This window comes from Cavia porcellus, unplaced genomic scaffold (genome assembly GCF_034190915.1).
Source record: "Cavia porcellus strain 051 isolate PalLab524CR breed Dunkin Hartley unplaced genomic scaffold, mCavPor4.1 scaffold_5, whole genome shotgun sequence".
Classification (NCBI taxonomy): domain Eukaryota; kingdom Metazoa; phylum Chordata; class Mammalia; order Rodentia; family Caviidae; genus Cavia; species Cavia porcellus.
Genome location: NW_026947488.1, coordinates 89,924,005 through 89,943,582, shown reverse-complemented (window position 1 = coordinate 89,943,582; position 19,578 = coordinate 89,924,005). Strand labels below are relative to the sequence as shown.

General features: G+C 33.8%; 1 long non-coding RNA gene across 16 annotated transcripts in view; it reads right to left on the bottom strand.

Annotated features, from left to right (window-relative positions):
* The window catches only part of LOC101788210 (uncharacterized), a 338,370-nt gene that overhangs the window by 199,662 nt on the left and 119,130 nt on the right, over window positions 1–19,578 (bottom strand). For 6 of the 16 annotated variants that reach the window (XR_010047658.1, XR_010047667.1, XR_010047659.1 and 3 more), the window contains one exon: window positions 13,108–13,174. The exons of the other annotated variants lie outside the window; for them this stretch is intronic. This is a non-coding gene — a long non-coding RNA (uncharacterized LOC101788210). The remainder of the gene's footprint in view (window positions 1–13,107; window positions 13,175–19,578) is intronic. 16 annotated transcript variants of the gene reach the window in all.

The window sequence follows — 19,578 nt, the reverse complement described above, 5'->3', positions numbered from 1 at the left end:
GATTAATATTTGCAGAAATTCTTGACATATCAGAAAAATAAAGACAAAAAATTAAATAAAAATTTTAAAAAATTAAATTTGAGAAAACACTACAAAACACATGAAATTTATACATAGGTCTGGATAAAACTATAATACAGATACTTGTAGAAATATGCTCCATTTAATTAAATGATGATGATCAATAATCAAGCTGCTGAGGAACTGAGGCAAAGTATCTTTTTACCAAATGTGGCATAAAAGGAGGAAAACAAACACTGCATACGCATATTACAGAAAGATTCAAGCACATAAAAAAATGTTATCCCTAATATCTGTAGATAGGGAGGAAATTTTCTGGTAATCAAAGTAGATGAAGCTACCAAAAGAAGATGATCTAACATTAATAAGAAAATGTGAGAGGACTAGACATATTTTAAAATGCTGAAAATTTTAGTTTTACCTCAATAGTTTTGTATTCCTAACTCTGTGGTGGGTGTACTGCATATATTTCCTCCAATTCTTGTAGCTCTGCTTTATGATTCTATTTGTAAATGGGTATCCTGTACATCAAAGAAAGAATCAAATAGTTTCAGCTTGCATACAACTACTTGCAAATAAATACTTGTATCACCTGGCAAAGTCAAGTTTATCTGACTTCAGGGTGATACTGTCTATCAGTTTTCTAGTTTATGAAGTGTTTTTAGAGGTATGTTTGAGGGACTAATTGAATTTAATTAAAATTATTTTAAGAAGAGTAATCTAATTAATAATGTTCCTCACTGCTTGAAAATATGAAGAGTTAGAAGCCAGTTAAAAGACTGCAGTGGAGATTTGACAAGAATCACAGGGAATTCTAACCAAGGCAGTGGAAGACATTTTTCAGAATGTATGGGGTTCTGACCTACATCCCCGATCTCCCAAATGAGTGTACAGTGGAGGTTAAATAAAAACAGACAAGTTGTATGATTTTAGGTTTCCAGGAAGCTCGACACTCCTAGGGTTAAGACAAAAGCGACTCTGGATCAGTCCATTTATATTGGGACCAAGGACAAAAGGCAGAGAAACTAAAGAAAGCACAGGCAATGAGCAGGACCTGGGAGTCACTTCAAGGACATCTCCAAGTCATGAATCAAGTCAATTCAGTAGCACTGTCTTATCATGAAGACATGGTAGAAGTGAGACTGCAGGAGTAATCTTTGCAGCTGTAGTCTCTATCTTGTTAACTGGGGTTGGAGCCAAAGGTCTGCAGCTGTGGCCTGATCTTGCCCTTTGAGGTATCTCTGGCTTCAAAGGCCACTACAGGCCTCAGCCAGAACCAGCGATTCATAGAGGTTCACTTACTATGAATCAACTCCCGTCACCGGGCAAGGGCCCTGGGCCTAGGACAGACTCACAGATAAACATAGAAAACCAATTAGCAAAATTAAAATCCTGTGCAGAGCCACTTCATAGTGGTCTCCAACATGAATGAATATAAAGGTTTCAAATCTAGATAAAAGTTAGACATATTATTTGGAGATTTCTCGCATTTAGCCAATGAAGAAGAAAGAGCAAAATGAATGGCTACAATTTTCTAGTTTGGAAAATTGATTACAATTATGCTATTAATTAAAAAGAAATAAAAAGGCTGAGTGAGTAAGAAAGCAGATCTATAGCTTGGGAATATAAAGCTAGAGGTACAGAGTGATCAGTTGAAAGTACAGTTATAGCACTAAAACAAGAAGTTAGGGTGAATGTGCACCTTTTATCTAATGGGCTGGTGTCACCTGAAACAGTTTCAAGTGGCTGAAAGAGAGGTTCAAGTACTCAAAGTGTGAGCACAATACAGAAATGACAGAAGAGAAGAACACAGAAGTCTCAACCAGGGCTCAAATGGACAGGGATGCGAAGAAGGTCCAGGAGACCAGGAAGGAGTGCTAGACTTGATGGTCTTGCAGGAAAGAGAACAGTGAAGAAAATAACACCAAAAAGTCATTACTGAAAAGTTTGAGGAACTAAAGAAACATCAAATGTCACAGAAAAAACAAATTAAGGATGAAGAAAAGCTATGAAATCCAATAATTATGATGTCACTGATCTTATGTCATCATACCTAGCTATGATGTGTTTCTTCTGTCTGGTGGAGAACCAGGTAGTTTAGACAATGAGGGAGCCACTCATGCACAGGAGTGTGAATCTAGCTTGAATAAATCCTGGATTTACCATGTACATACAGTATGAGGCTGTGATCCTTAATCTCTCATTTGGTTTAAAGGATAATTATCTCTTTCTTTGAAAGTGGCTATAAACATGAAACAAATGAAAACGAGAAGCATGACTGAAAATATCACTGTACGAATGTTTCTCTTTAATCTCTGTAAGAGAAATTCTGCATGTTTGATTTTTAAAATTCTACAAATTGCTTGTAACGGTTATTTTAAATAAGCTCAGAAATTGTAAAAAATACTGCAGAATCACTAGGAATATTTTTGCAAGAAATCAAAGATATGGGGCTATATTCACAATTTTTTAACATGTTACTTGTTAAAGTGTCTTTAATGATCTTATACACCTCTGTATACGGGATTATTTTGCATTTCAAATCTTAGGTGTTATAATTTTGCTCCACAATCAGGAGCTAATGCTGCAAGAGTATTTCATAATGTTTTTGGAAAGCTTGAATTTAGGCAGTGTTTAATATTTTTTTCCCTACAATAGAAAGCACAAAGTCATTTGTGAGGGAAATTCGTGAATATTTTCTTATAGATGAAGTATTAATTTCTTTTTCTCAAAATCACATAAATTTATCCATATTTTAAATGGAGAGACAGTTTTCAAGTAAAAAGATTCCTCTTATATTTTAATTGCATCAATGCATAGTTAATCAGATGCAAGCTATATGTGAAAACCAAATTAAACAACCAAAGTTAATCTGAAGTTGCAAGACCTAATTCTAGCTTGATCAAAAATATTAAAATATCTGGGGAAAGCTTATGTCTTTAAGAAGGAAAATTATTCATACATGAAATAAATCTAGTCATTAGGCACTTACTATATTCTAGGCAATATACTAAGCTCTTTGAAGTACCTTTCATTTAATCATCATAAAAATACTGTGATATCAATATACTACTGAAATATGAGAAAGAAAATGTCAAAGAATACATAGTTGAATTGCTAGAACCACGTTAGAAAAGAGTCATTGTGGGAAAAATGTTCAGGTCTCATCCTAGCAAAGTTCAGAGTAAACTTACTTTTATTCAATGCACTTGCAGTGTTTTATTCCTTAGTCAAAGCTCTCCCTACTGTGGTGATGGTGGAACAGTTATATAAGTATGTTGCCATTAGATTTTTAAATTTTGTTCTTTTAATAAAACCATATTCATCAAGAAGTTTACATATTTGCTTTCTTATTTACAGAAATAAGGAAATCAACATGTTGAAAAATCATTCTGATAAATTTGATAGGATTCTCCTTAGAAACCTCTAATACGCCATTTTTTGAATTTATGTACCATTGTTTATAAAGGCATGTTTCCATCTAAAAGAAACAGAATATTCAAACAAAGAGTGGCTTCATCATAGACAATTTATTTTTCTAGCATAACAAAAACAATGAAGATAGCCCATTGTTCATTTTGATTTACAGCTTGCAAAGGCAGGACCATAATATCTAAAATTAGCTTATCACTCAGGGTCAGAAAATGACTACTTTAACACCATGGTGATATTCATGGTAAAACTAAGAGGAAGGGTTTATATCCTTACATCTTGATATTCTATCAGGGAAGAGAAAGAGAGCATTCAAAGGCTAGAATGATGTGACACTGTGACTCCTTCTGGTAAAAAGAAAAAATGATATTTTCCTATTATATAGCAGAGAAGAACAAATAGAAGAAAGTTGAGAAGGGATTGTGCCAGGCATCCTAGAGCAACACCCATGAAAAGGACACCCGCACACCAGTTGTCTATACACAGGTTCCCCCGTCTAGCTATGATAGGCAGACCCTACTCATGATAGAAGCCTCAAGGTGAAGAAAAATGCCCCTGAAAAACAGCAGGGTCAACTTCCTCTACCATCACCTTTACAACAACATTTGCAATTTGTAAATTTCTAAATTTTAATTGAAATTTCTAAATTTTAATTGAAAATTTCAAGTAACTAGTTATTGCCAAATTAAACATATATCTTATAATTATTATAGAATTTTATTCAGTTCCTTTCTTTATAGCCAGATAGTTTGAAATCAACAAATTCTAAAAAGATTGGCAAATCCTAATCTGATGGGCACTGTAACCAACTAGGATTTTGTTTATATTGTCAGTCTATGAATCCTAAGGTAAGAAATCATTTCATTAATGAAGCACATCATCAAAAATCCCAGAAAAGCAATAATTGGTAATCACAATAGCCACAAAAAACTAAGAAATAAATTCATTTAAGGTAAAAAAAAAAAAAAGTCCAATTTTGTGGTCTGAAGATGGTGGTAGATGCTAGGGAAATGAAATAATTTGGAGAACTGAAGTGGACTGTCACAAAATTATTGGTCTGATTCTTCCCAGGAGCCTATAAACAAGGGAATTGTGCACAATTTAGTGGAGAAATGAAATTAGGACAGTAATTTTCTTCATTCTATTACAAATCCGGTGTTCAAGTTGTAAGGAGAGAGCAATCAATAAACTAACAAATGAATATTACATGAAACATTATTGAGTGGAAAGTACAAAAATTTAAAATATAGCTCAGTAAGAAGGCTTTGAGTATGGAGTGATTATCTTTCCACTGTCCTGAGGCACACTCTTTTGAGGACAGCAAAAACCAGATATGATACTGCCTGCCAAAAGGAGTAACAGCTAAACTTAGAGGCTTTCCATTTAATGGATGAATTTCCAGAGCTGCAAAGCAGAGGGAAGTAAGGATTTGTAGCATAGTGTTCAGGAAAACAGACCAATTCCTCAGTTTAGATAAATGTATTTTGCACATCTCAAAACACACTGATAAGGACCTTGGAGATGAGGATAACTACTGTAAAGGTAGGCTCTTCCTTTAGCTGTGTGATCTTGTTCCAAGGATCTTGTAATTGGCTCTACCCAGATCTCTCTTTAATGAAAAACTTTTTACCTAGCTATTGAAAACACTAATTGCAAAACCTCTTTAAGAAATTCTCTGAACATCAGATCCTCTTCTCCTATGCTTTTATAATAGCCACATCCATCTATGCTTAAGACTGGGGCATAAAAGTTTAGTCTTCACATTTGGTCCAACCCAAAATGCTTTTAAAATCCCTTTTGGCTTTCAAGCACCCTCTGGCGTGCTCAGAAGCTGTTCAGTTTCTATCAAAGTTGGAGCTCTCTCCTTACCTTCCTCTCCTCAAGAAAGGCATTTCCTAATGAATAGTATCCTCCCTAAAATTTATCTCACAATTTGCTTCTTCTTTACTCAAACTATAATAGTATTACCCAAGGGACTCTTAGATTCATTTTAAAAATGTAGAGAAAAATACAATTTTATACATAGAGATTTATAGATTTTTAGTAAAGCTAAGCAAGAAATATTATACTAATATCACTTTTTTCTCATATTTTGCTATTGCCTCTCCATATTGGGTAGGCCTGTGAATGCGTCACAAATAAACTACATAAATAAAAACTTGTCTGCTATCACATAAATTGCTCAATGTGACATTAGCATCATAGGCATGTGGGTTTTGCTTTAAGAACTTGTAATGAATCTTAACAAATCTTTTATTTAGCTTGATATTTATAACCAATATTGCATCAAAATTATACTATAAATATATAAACTGCTATTATTTTCCCTGAAATATTGTTTTGTTTTTTTTTTTTGTTTTTTGTTTTTTTTGTGAAAACATGATGTTGGGTTATAACAATCAACTGTAACTTTGTAATTTATCTTACTTTGTATTTTAACTTGTTCAACTGTAACTTTGAATTTTAGGAAAAGAGTAGCTGGCTGTGCCTCAATAACTGCAACTGAGGGATACAGGAGACAAACTTTGTGTTTATCCACTTGGTTTAATGAATAGAATTCTATGTGCATGTGGCAAAATTTTGTGTAAGATGGGATTTTTACCCATGTAATATTCTGTCTCACTGGTTTTGTGAATTTAACTGAGCTTTTCAGGGCTAAAATACACACACATCACTCTTCTGTTATAAAACATGTATTTTACTATAATAGAAGGTGGATGTGACTTACAGTAGCTGCACCTGGGGAAAGCAAAAACCATTTCTGTACTCATTTGCTTGACAAAAAGTAAGGTGCATACAGGAGATCCAAAGTAGCACAAGTGAATTTATTCACATAATGATCTTTGTTAAATTTCTGTGCATTTAGGATTTTTGTTTTGCTTTGTTTTTATACCAGGAGTTGAACTCAGGACTTCGTATTTGCCAAGAAAGAGCTAGGATTTGTTTTGTTTTGTTTTGTTTTAAATTTCTGGAAGAAGTAGCTTCAGTAAAATGGCACATGAAAAACCAGATTTGCAAGTTTTGGAGGAAATCAAAAGCGAATCATCAGAGTAGTCATGTGAAGATGATGAAGATGATAATGAATTTGATGTTGGTTATTTGAGACAAAGTTCTTATAACAGTGAAATGGAACAAGAATCACCAGTACAGACACAGGAAATGCAGACTTTTTGATTCAGATGGTAATGAAAACAGCAATGTGAGTACATATTTAGATGTAGTCAAAATGATACAAAATGATCATGCAACCAAATGAAATGATCCAATGTTAGAACTAGCCCAAAAATATATTGAGGATCTTGGCAGGAGTGCAACATAAAATATGGAAAGCCTGAACTGCCATTTATTGCTGGAAGTTGTTTGTAACAGACAAAATGCTACATGACGTTGAGAAATACACAGATACTGAAATACATGTAATATATTCTATATGCACGAATTGCTATACCCAAAAATGTACTTATTATGAAAACTCACTAGTTGAGCTGAAAGCATTCAAAGGTTTACTGTATTGTGCAGGGCTTTCTCATGATAATCACAGGAATGTACAAGACTTACAGAAGTTTGGGTTTGAGATTTCTAGAAAAACAAGGAAACTGGGGATATTCAGTTTCCTTCAAATTTTCTGTTTTGATGAAAAAACCATTTGCCAAGAAAGAAAAAGTGCTGATAATCTGACTTCCATCCAATTATTATTAGAAGGATTTATAGGTAATTGTCAAAATATTCACACAGGATCCGAATATGTGGCTATCCATGAACATCTTGCAGCATTTCATATTACATAGTTGCTACACCTTCAGCTATCCCCAAAAACCTCTTCAAAATACAGCATAAAAATTTATACACTTGTAAATACAAAAATTTATTATGCTTTCAACTTAGAAATTTATCCTGGAACTCAGCCACCAGGTCTTTATTCATATACTAATAAACTGAATGATGCTGTGAACAGACTGGTTGCTCCTATTTCCAAAACTAATCAGAATGTGACACCAAGTAATTGTTTTACAAGTTTCCAATTGATGTTACATTTGCTAACATAGCACAGGTTGGCCAGCATAGGAACTGTGTGTAGGAACAAAGCAGAAATTCCAAATGAAATTTCGCATGTTCAAAACAAGAGTTGTATAGAACAATCTTTAGATTTCAGAAAATTATAATATTGAGCTCATACAAAGCAAGGAAAATCAAAATTATACTGCTGATGTTAACATTGCATCATGATGGAAATATTGATAGGGACCCACTGACAAAACAAAGCTTGGGATAGGCTACAAAAATTTTCTACAAAAATACCAAAGGCAGTTCCACGAGAACATGGCAGACAGATAACAGCAGCCATGGAGGCTCTCTGAGATTGCCAGCTTAAAATCCAGGAATGATGCGGTGTGAGGACTCCTAAGCAAGGGGAGATATACCCTGCTGACCCAAGAACGAACTAAGCTGAGAGAAACCAAACGAATCCTGGTGCTATAACAGGAACAGATAAAATCTCAGCGTGGAAGATGGAATCTGCACCTCTGAAAGCCATGATTTGAATTTCCAGCCGCTGCTGCTGCTGCTGCTGTGGCTGAATTGGCACAGCAGGGAGAGACAGGCGAAAGCTCTGAGAGTGGGAATCAGCAAACCAAACGGAGTTGAGAGTGGGACTAGCAGGGAACCCTGCATCCACATGTGGTGAGTGAGAGGAACAGGGACCCTTTCAAAGACTAAGAGACTCCAACAGAGGACATTCTGAGACTAGGCAGACTAGAGGCAACAGGACGCTGCAGTGACTTTAGTCGCATATTCCCCTCTTAAGTGGGATTGGTGGGGAGTGCTTGCCCTGGGTGACACCACAGACTAAGATCCAGTAGGCTAGCCCAAACCAGGTCCCAGCGCCTGGTTGTGCACCCTAGCAGTGAAGCCTTCAATAGGTTGACATGGAGGGGCGGGCCCACCAGAGACTACTCAGGTCTGTGTCTCCCTAGTACACTGCAATGGGCAGGAATATTTAGCCGGCAGATTCAAACAAACTGTAACAGACAAAGAGAAAAAAAAAAAAAAAAAACTGGGCCTCCTATATATGCTTGTATGGAAGGAACAAAAAGTATGGGAAGAGGGAGCAACAAGAAAGGGTCCTCAGTCCCCAGTGCTAAGGACACTGATCCAGGAAAGGTAAATGCAAAGGAGAATGAGGACAAAAAACATGCAATATCAGACACTGCACCAATAGACATAAAGCGATATCTCCAGAGCCTCATAGACGAGTTCAAAAGTGAAGTATTTAATGAAATAAAGCAAGATATAAGTAGAATAGTTAGAGAAATGCTAAGCACCACCCAAGAAAAAAAAGATGGTGGAATGGAAGAACAGAAAAAAAGGGGGAGAATTGTTTGATGGAGAAAATAGAGAAAACATAGAATATGTGAAGCAGGTTCAAAAACATTACCAGGAAACTAAAAACTCTATTGAAACCTGGCATAACAGCTTGAAAGAAACTAAGGACAGATTATCGGAATTGGAGGACACATTTGTAAGGTGGGAGCATGAAATGAAAAACTTCTTAAAAATAACAAGGAAACAAACAGCAATAATACAAAGGCTAGAAGATGATAAGAGAATCTATAACTTAAGAATTAAGGACATAATTGAAGAAGTAGGGAGACAAACAAATGAGCTACAAAAGTTATTCACAGAAATAATCCAGGAGAATTTCCCTAATTTAGCAGAAGGTAAATATACTCAGATGTATGAGGCATACAGGACCCCAGCCACCTACAACCCAAACAGAGCTACACCCAGGCATATAATAAGCAAAACTCCAGAAATCCAATATAAGAAAAGAATATTAAAAGCCGTCAGAGACAAGAACAGATCACTTACAAGGGAACACCCATCAGAATTACAGCAGACTTCTCAGGACAAACCATCAAATCACAAAGAGCATGGGGGGAAATAATTCAAGCTTTGAAAGCTTTGAAATAACCTCCAACCAAGATTGATATATCCTGCACAACTGTCCCTAGAAACTGATGGAAAAACAAGGTGCTTCCAGGATAAAGAGGAACTAGGGAAATTTGCAACCACCAATTCAACTCTATAGAGAATACTGCAGGATATTCTAAAAAAGAAAAATATCAAGATTCCGGAAACAGTGGCAGAGAGGCCACAATGAATGGAGCAGAAAATGAAATGAAGAAGACAAACTGACAACTAATGACAGAAAAAGAGCTCAACAGAAATGAGGCAGAGAAGGTTGGATGGTAGCAACAGCTATTTTGGAGAAAACAAGACAACATAATAGCTAGTGCTGATCTAATATCATCTTGTTTTGAAGTCCCATCAAGCTTTGTTCTTCTGTCTCCATCAGTCTAAACATGTTGTATCTTATTGGATTTTATTATATGTAATAATATAAACAAAAACTTTTATAGACAAAGAGATTATACAAAAACCATTGTTCATTTCTGTTAGTTGATTCTAAATACCCTGTAATACTGTCATTCTCTTGAACAGTTTTACATTGTCTTGATATGTTTGATGTTACAGTATACGAAGTTATACTCAAAGATTTCAAGGAAAGACACTATGGTAACTGCTTTTATGTTGGGATTATCTTGTGGTGAAACACTATTTTGCTTAAATGGTTATGTTTTGACCTGCGATGTTTTGTTGTTATGCCCTCTTTTATCTCAATCTCCTTTTTTTTTTTATTATTTTTCATTTTTTACCTTTTAATTAAGGGAAAAATACAAAATAGCAGGATATATTATAGTAACCCGCTTCAATTTCCTATTAACTTGATTTGAAACCCTGTATCGCTCTCACCATCTTGTTTTGACTGATTTTCCTCTATTCTGTTTTGCTTGATAGTACCAAGTTCGAAACTATAGGCAACAACTGTGAAGACAATAAGATTCATTATGACGCCCATTCTGGTTGACTATTATATTCTTTTGAAGTGCTCTAATGTCTCCAATGTTTTGGTTTTATTGGTTTTGTTCTTTATGGTTTTGTTCAATTTTATTATAACTGATGATATAGGCGATTCTTTTTAAGATAGCAAGAGGCATTATGGTAACCATTGTTGATCACCTTGTATTTTGTTTTTACATTATGTATTATGTCCATCCTTTTGATTTGACTGACTCTGCTGTTATGTCACATTTGGTTTTATTCTCTTCAAAAAAAAGTAATAAGAACTGGGAGTAATAAAACCCAAAATGTGTAATTGTCATTATACAAAAGAGACAAAAAGAAAGTGCTCTAAAGGACCTAACAGCATGTATATTTAAGTGTATAAGATAGATAACCATATCACTGAGTTTTCTTGGATCACTGAACAGAACTGTTTGCAGTCTCACTATTTGAATGTCCACTTTATATGCTTTAATTTTGTAACTTGAATAACTATTTCTAAGATGACAATATATAATCTGTTAACTAGTGATTTCCTACAAACAATTTTTTTTCTTTTCCTCCTTAAATAAAAATTTAAAAAAAAATACCAAAGGCAGAGTAGATGTTGGTGAGTTAGGCAACAACTAAAGTGCCACTTGAAACACAAAGTATTGGCTAATGGTTGTGTTTTATTGGATCCTAAAAACATTTGGTATAAACAATTTTAATATTTTACAAAGAACACATAATAGATCATTTATAGTTGAGGAAAAATTACATATTTCTGCCCAGAGAACTATGCAAAAAAAAAAAAAAAAAACTATGGAACACACTGGTGCTGACAAGTGAACAGGCAGGCACAGAATTACAAAGATCTATATAATGACATGAAAACCAAAAAGATGTTGTCTGTATCCTATAAAAAAGGACAGGATAAAAAATATACATGCTACCAGTATAAGTGATACTGATGTCTGGAACATACAGTTTTTGTGTGTGAAGACTGCTTTGTGTGTGAGAGTTGAAGCAAAGATTATTTCTGTTAGAGACTTATATGTATTTGCATTGTAGTTCCCATGAGTACTTATTTCTGATGGTATCTCTGATGTTATGTAAACATGTAAAATGAAAATATTGATGTTTTTTCTAAACATGCAATACTGTGAAGAATTCAATACCTTATTTTATTGGTATTTTATGTTCCTGTTAATTTACACTGTATGATACAATAAGAACCTCCTGACAAAACAGCAAGATCAGCAATGTTAATTACATCCTAGACAATGGCCAGGTGAACAAAATACATGTGCTACCAGTTCAAGAGATAAGTGTATATAGAACATGTTATTGTTATGTATGAAGACTGTCTTACGTGTGATTTTTTTTTTTTTATGGTATTGGGAATCAAATTCAAGACCTTGTACATGCCAGGCAGGTGCTGTGCTGCTGAGCTATATCCCCTAAACTCGGTATGATAATTGAAGTAAAGAACTTTTGTTAGAGTTATATTGAAATTTTCACTGTAATTCATGAAGGAATTTATTTCAATTATTTTTTAGACTTTGTATACCAGAAAATAGTAGATGTTGAAATTTTTCATAAATAATAATTATTAAAAATTCAAAACTTTACTTTTTGATACATTTTCCTGTTAGGTACTCATTGTTTAGTATGATAAAATTCACAAAATTAGATCAATAATTCATCAATAGAAACACACTAAAAAATAAACATAGATAATATATATTCACAAGATTGCCCCTCTATGACAAAGTCAGTATCATGCCCTACATTACCTTTCTCCTTCCTTGGTTCCTCTCCTTCTACCCTTCCCTCACTTCTCTCTCTCTCTGTCTTTCTCTGTCTCTCTGTCTCTCTGTCTCTCTCTCTCTCTTTCTTTCTTTGTTTCATAATAGGAACTGAAATTCAGGCATGCTGAGCTAATATATATATATATATATATATATATATATATATATATTTGGGGACAGGGTCTTGCTAAATTGCACAACTGATCTAGAACGTGGAATCTCTTCTCAGTCCCTGAGGCTAAAATTACAGGTGTGCATCAGCACGCCTGCTTAAAAGGTGGCGTGTATTATTTCAAGTGATTATTTTAATTTTAACAGCAGTATTTACAATTAGCTTTAATTAATACTTACTTTTACATTTTTTAGTTATATTGTTAAATAAAAATTCTTCATCTGAGGGCTGGGGATTTAGCTCAGTGACATAATAATCATCTGCCTGGCTAGTGCAAGGTTGTGAGTTCAATCCCCAGTACAAAAATAAATAAATAAATAATAAAAATTCTAAGAAATAAAATAAATTCATCTGAGATTACATATAAGAGCACATTCTTCTTAAAATATTCTACAAAACAATTCTAAATACTTCACAGTACATATATTATCATCCTGCTCTCACCACTTTTCAATATTACTGTCACTAGGAATAAAAAGACATGGCTCATGAAATATCTGGAATGCACTGTTACAAAAACCTCTTAATGAGTTTAATTGATCGCATTTTTATTTCTCCTCTACTGATTGCTGCCAAATTAATCTTCTGAAAACAATGAAATATTGCTTTGCTTACTTCCTTGACAGCATATAATTTGCCAAGCAGTCTGAATTCATTAGTCTGACATAGACACTCTTGAATTGATTGACTGTATTTTAAGATTTTTACACAATTCCTAAAATGGGCTTTATGCTCCACACAAACAGGAAAATCATGCAACACTGTTATGAATATTTGCTGTGGTACCTTTTGATTGTACTTTTTATGCCTGAAGTTATTTCATGCTTTATGATTCCAACGTGTAGGTCTCCGCCTGGGCACAGAAACATAAAAGCATCTTCTGATCAGACACATTCACTTCAGACATCAGGAGACAAAAAGGGAAAAAGAGTCACTTGTGGAAATAAATTCAAGTGATGGGGTTAAGATAATCAGCATTTGAAAGCAGAAATATGAACATTTTTTCCTGCAAAACTCTTAGTTTTGTATTCTATACCAAGTAGTTTTAGTTTCTTATAAGCTATTCTCTTGTTAATCTTTTCAATGTGGCTTATGCATCCACATTGTATGAACAAGCATTTTAAATTTCCAGTTACTGTTTATTGTCTTTAGTTCTTGCAATCTAACAACAGAAGTTTTATCACCACTTCTAACTTTTCATTCCTAAAAAGATACTTTTTATCTAAGACTGCATATTCTTCATTTTTTATCCTAACCTGTGATTGACTTTTTAAATACATTTTTCAACTCATAAACTCGAATATGGATATTTCCTCAGACTAGAAGAACTGATTTTATTTTACTATATTTCTCTTATTGACTTAAATCTTCATTATATGCTGATGCTGCTAAAATATATTTTTTCTGAATTTTCTTACTTTTAATATATTAGTTTTGAGCATCTCATCACTTTTCTAAAATGCCTAAATTTTGAATAAAACATTTCCATCCTAGAGTTCCTGTTTTTATAATATTACTGTTAGCCTTTCTGTGATACCATCCTGAAGTGTCTGTCCTCAGACATTTCTGGATAAGAGAGTCATAACCAAAGCAAAATATGAATTTTATGAAAAGTCACATAATTACCCTCCAAAGAACTAAATCAGAAATTAATATACATAAAAGATTTTCTCCTCAATTAAAGTGTATATGTTTGCTGTTTTAACCACATACGATGTATACACATCTGAAAATATCACATGAAACACTTGTGTGTGTGTGTATCTGTCATTTTATGTTAGTTAAAACGGTAACTATAGTAACAGAACTGATCTTCAATCAAAATTACAAGGAGGTTAGGATAGGATGGTAAGAATATCTCAACATCAGAAGTGGGATTGCAATTATATCCAAAGTCAAATGAGAGAGAGAAAACTTTTTCATATTAATTTCAAGACTTCATATTTGCTTAAAATAGCTTTTAATATGAAATGCAAGTAAAGTAAAGCTGCAATCTATGGATCTTTTATAAAATAAGACATAGCCAAGGCACACAGTCTTTGTAAGTCTATTTCTCTGACGCTCACAGTATAAAATCCATGATTTATTTTAAAATTGCTTTCAGTGAGAGCAAACAGATGAATTCAGTAATAGCTTTGTTCATTTTATGGTTGCAATAACTTTATGAAATACTTTGATTTGGAGTATCTGTTATTGTGTTAGGATAAACTGTATTATATAAAAATATTTACTCCTGGCTGGTGTTGCTTACAGTCAAAATTCAACATAAAAGTAGGCAGAGAAGATAAGCAGGGAAGAAAGGCCCTCTCTGTTGCTTGGAGAGGATGTGAAAAGTACTGGGAGAGAGCAGGAAGATATTTGGAAGTTAGTGGGAAATACAGAGGCTGGGCAATAGTTCTAGGAGTGTTGAAATCTCAGCAATGCCTTGGTTTGGAAGGAAGAAGACACAAACAATAAAGTAATAAGGATAAATTGCTACTGACATCATAGAAGAAAATAATCACAGCATTAAACCTCAAGTGACTTTTCACAGACTGCATTCAGAATATCTGTGAAGATCTTCTCTTTAAGAAGAGACAGCTGACTCACTATCTTAAGGAGATGCATAAGTTATGTTTATAATCACCTACGTATACCCAAGGCAAGGCGGACGGTTACTCCATTCAGATGGATGTTTGTCGAAGTGATCCGCACAAAAACGTGGTGGTATATAAGAGAATTACATTTCTGATGGCTATAATACACGCTGGGTCCAGAGACACAGATATTTCTAAAACAAGCAGAAGTACAGTGTGTTCCCACAATCTACAGCTGGTACTGTCGTCCAGACTGGGAAGTCCAGGGAAAACGCAGCACTGAGAGAGAGCGGCATGTGGAATGAAATCCACAGGAAGAGAAAGCAAGAACCAGGTACAAAAGCAAGGAAGCAAACTACCATTAATTAACTCACAGCCTAACTCAGTCTGTGCACTACTGCTTAAGCAGCAAAAACGCGAGCCATGCTAGAAATCTGAGGTCACCGAGGGGACAAATTGATTCCCATGACTTGATTCTAATTAAAATTGGAAACCATTCCAGAAATATGAATATAATGGAAACATATTTATGCTTTTATTTTAAAAAAATATAATTCTGGTTAAAATAGGAAGATTTCATTAGGTTAGAAAAAAGAAAAAGGAGAAACACCAAATATGAGGCCATCTGGGTGCTCTCTTAGCTTGTGTAACAGCTCTTAAGTGCTCTTAAAAGTCAGAAGACACACACCAGCAGTTGGGCTACCTATCTGCCAACTTAGGCATTCAGATATTACCCATTTCTGGATGTCCCATCTGCTTGCCCATTAAACCTTCCTATTTCCAATTTTCTGACATTAGATGAGTGTTCTGACTACTACACTTATTCCTTCTCCTACTCTTTATATTTTAAATGCTATTTACTAAATTATTTTACACTGCTTCATGTTTTTTTTTAAGGGAAGACACTTTTCAAACACATATATTGAATCACTACAAAAGAGAACTGAAGGAAAATATACATAGAGACATTGTAAAAGCAAGATTAGATTTGTGCAGGCCAATGGATTAGGAAGGCCAATAGATTTTTTGTGCAGGCCAATAGACTTTTTAAACATAAAACCAGTCGTAATTTTCTGTATACTGTAAAGAGAAGGTGGTAGCCAAAGCAAAGTGTGAAATAGGACTTGCTGCAGAGCTCACACTATCAATGCAAACATAAATTGGTTGATAAAAGAGATACATTTGTTCAAACTTAATAATAACACATCTCTTAAAAAGTGAGACTCTAAGTGATACAGTGATACATCCTTGAAAGAAATATAATACTAGGTTTCACATAATTGTTTTCTTAAGGTGTTGGTTAATATCTGAGTATGAAGGGTATTACACAGTTACCACAAAAATAATTCTAATGTCTTAGTATATCATTAGATCCAGAAATCAGCCATAGAATATAAAAATTGAAATATATAAAAAATAAAAGATAGATATGCTTTCTTGGGTGATAAACTTTTAACTACATCTAATATTCACTCCATGAGACCTAAAGTACCCATAAAATGTAGCATATAATTAAATTATGCTAAAAAGGAGATACAATGAGAATCATGACATCAAGATAGGAGTGTGGGGCATGTTATTTAAATATCATCCCCCTTTCTCCTGTTCACCCTGCCACAATGCCAGCTTCCATTGGATTTTTATAAAAATTGCATGGTGGTTAAAGGTCATATCATATGTACGAAGTAACATTAGTGAAATGATTTACAAAACAGATGATGGACAAAGTTTTTTTTTTTACATTTAAGTTTGGAAAAATTACCAAATCTCCCCTTCAGCCAATTTCTACATCACTTCTTATTGAAAAGAGTAGGAAAAACCTTTTGTATTGGTGGCAAGATTCTCAGAGAAACAGAATCAACAGAATGTGTGCATGCGTGTGCATGTATATGTGGGACTGGCTCTCACAGTCACACAGGCTGAAAGTTCTGAAAAATGCCATCTGCAAACTGCAAACCCAGAGAAGTCAATGTTTCAGCTCAGTCTGTGTACATTGCAATACTGCTTGGCTGTTAAAAATGATAAATTTGAGATATTTGCAGGAAAATGGAAACACCAGAAAATATAACACTGAGTGAAATAAAAACACACAAGCTTGCATACCACGATATCTTTCATCTGGGCGAGACATAGTATGAACAAAGAAAATGATAAAAGGGTGACGGGAAGAAAAGGGCAACAGGGAAGGATGCAAAAGAAGTAGGATGAGGGGTGTGGAGATGAAAAGAATAAAGATGTGCCGTGTACCGAATCGCCTCAGTCAGTGTACAAACTACAGGCCAGAGCATGAGTTAACACACGTAATATCAACAAGTATGAAAAAGGGGGAAACCGAGGGAGATGGGGAGGCGCAGGGGAGGGGAGAGAAAGAACACCGTGATCTCATCATTTATAAGAAATATAAAAAGTCCTAAACGCTGTGTCTTCTCAGATAGAACTTAGTAACTCATGCTTGGAAGGTCACATTACTTTTAATTTGGCGGATCCTAAAGTATTTAATAAAACCTTTTCTTAAATATATTTAAGAAAGTCACTTAGTATATGCCAGCATCTTAAAGTGCTTAAATGTATTTAAAAATTTCAATTTTATCTCTATCCCTAGTACCAATTTCTATGATACATAGTAGGTATATATTTAAAGCAGTACTTACAAAAATATCAAAGAGAATTTGTATATAGATGCAGAAGTTAGGGTTTTTAAGACATATTTTATGTTGACCATCCACTACTTCGCCAAATGAGGATTAGTCTACTCACTGAGAGAAGATAGTTGGTGCTGAACTTTGTTAACTCAGTTTTTAGCTAGGTTAAATAACTTGCAGCTGCTTGCATTTAAAAGACTCAATAAATCTTTTGATTGGCTGAATAAATAATGAGCAAACATTTCTAATAACCAGTTTCTTCATTTGCAAAGTATTCAATAAAGTAGGTATGCGTGAATGTACAGACAATGATTGCTTTTGATTGTTATTTGTATATTATTATTATTAGTATTGCTTATTGCTAATAGAAATATGGCTTCCAGTTAATATTTGATGCCACTCAATGTTGCCAGGTCTAATGTTGATGGACTAACATTGATACTCATTTAATTAAAATACCTACTTGTAAGTGCTCCAAGAATGTAATCACAGTGCATTTTAAAAATAATAAAGATAAAATTACAACTTTTTTTGGAAAGTCAAAATAACTTATTATTCAAACTTTCATAGACTATCTTGCCAGTGACATTCTATTATTTCATGGATAATATAAAACTAAATAGCATCCACATTTACATTGTTTCTAATCAAATTTTAGTATATCATTATTTTTCTGTATCTGATATTGGAAAATGAACCTGAGGTCTCACATATGTACTCTATCATTAAGCCACACTACTCCCCCACCACAATTTATTATTTTTAAATAATAACTTTAAATTATAAATGTGCAAAAATAATCCTAGACAAATCTATTTTTAAAATATAGTTGACTTTAAATAAAAGAAAATTGAAGTCATAAATTGCATTTTTAGATTTGTAAAAAATATTTTGACACTGGTCTCATTATAAAGCCCAGGCTAGCCTTGAACTTGTGGAGATTCTCCTGACTCACCTTGAGTGATGAGATTGGAAGAATGTGCCACCATGCCCATCCCCAGAAATAACAGTTTCTAATATCTTTAATTATGCAGGTGATTTAGTTCAGCGGTATAAGCACCTACCTGTCTGGAGAGTGTGAGGTCATGAGTTCATTCCCCAGTATCAGTCAATCAATCAATCAATCAATCAATCAATACAATCTAACTCTTCATAGAAAAAATCTTGCTGTTCTCCTGTGTAGCTCAACATCTACTGTTCTGCACATGTACTGTTACTGACAAGATAGTTTAAAACTGGAAAGGTTTTATTGTTTTTATATATTTACTCATGTATTTATTTATATATTGAGGTGTGGAGGATTGAGCCAAAAGCCCTGCATACACTGGCAAAATTTTCTACCACTTTTCTATATCTCATGCCCTCAAATCCCTCTTCATTTCAAAGAATATTTGCAAAAATTTTTATTACCTCATTATTGTAGAATTTTTTCCAACGTACATATTTCCAGCAAGAAAGGTACAATTTCTGTTTCATAATATTCATCGATTTTTTTAAACTTCTAAACTACAATTTGTTTTTAATACCATTCTAATGAAATATGCAGTTTAATTACTTTGTCTGAATTGCCTCAAGGGAATTCAAATTCTACAAGGATTATTTCTAACTTTACAAATAATTGTAGAATTTCAGGGTGCTGAGATTATATGCGTGTAACCTGGCTCACTCATGAATGTATTTAAAATAGTTTATTCTATGTCACTACTTACATTTATATATTCTACTTGTTTTAAAATTTAATACACACACACACACACACACACACACACACACACACACACATATATATATATATATTAGAAAGTATTCTTCTTGCATGTGTGAAATTACCTGTGTTCTACATTTGTTTAAACAGATGTGCATTGATTTGTGCCTTTGGATCAAATCAAATGAATACTGTGATATGAATAAGTATATGATTTTATAAATCCTTTGGGTAAATCTCAAATTGTTTTTTTGATTTTCTCAATTAGCAGTTTGCTCCCAACAATCCACAAACATTTTCATTTCAATAATGTTACTTTCTGTTTCCTACGGCC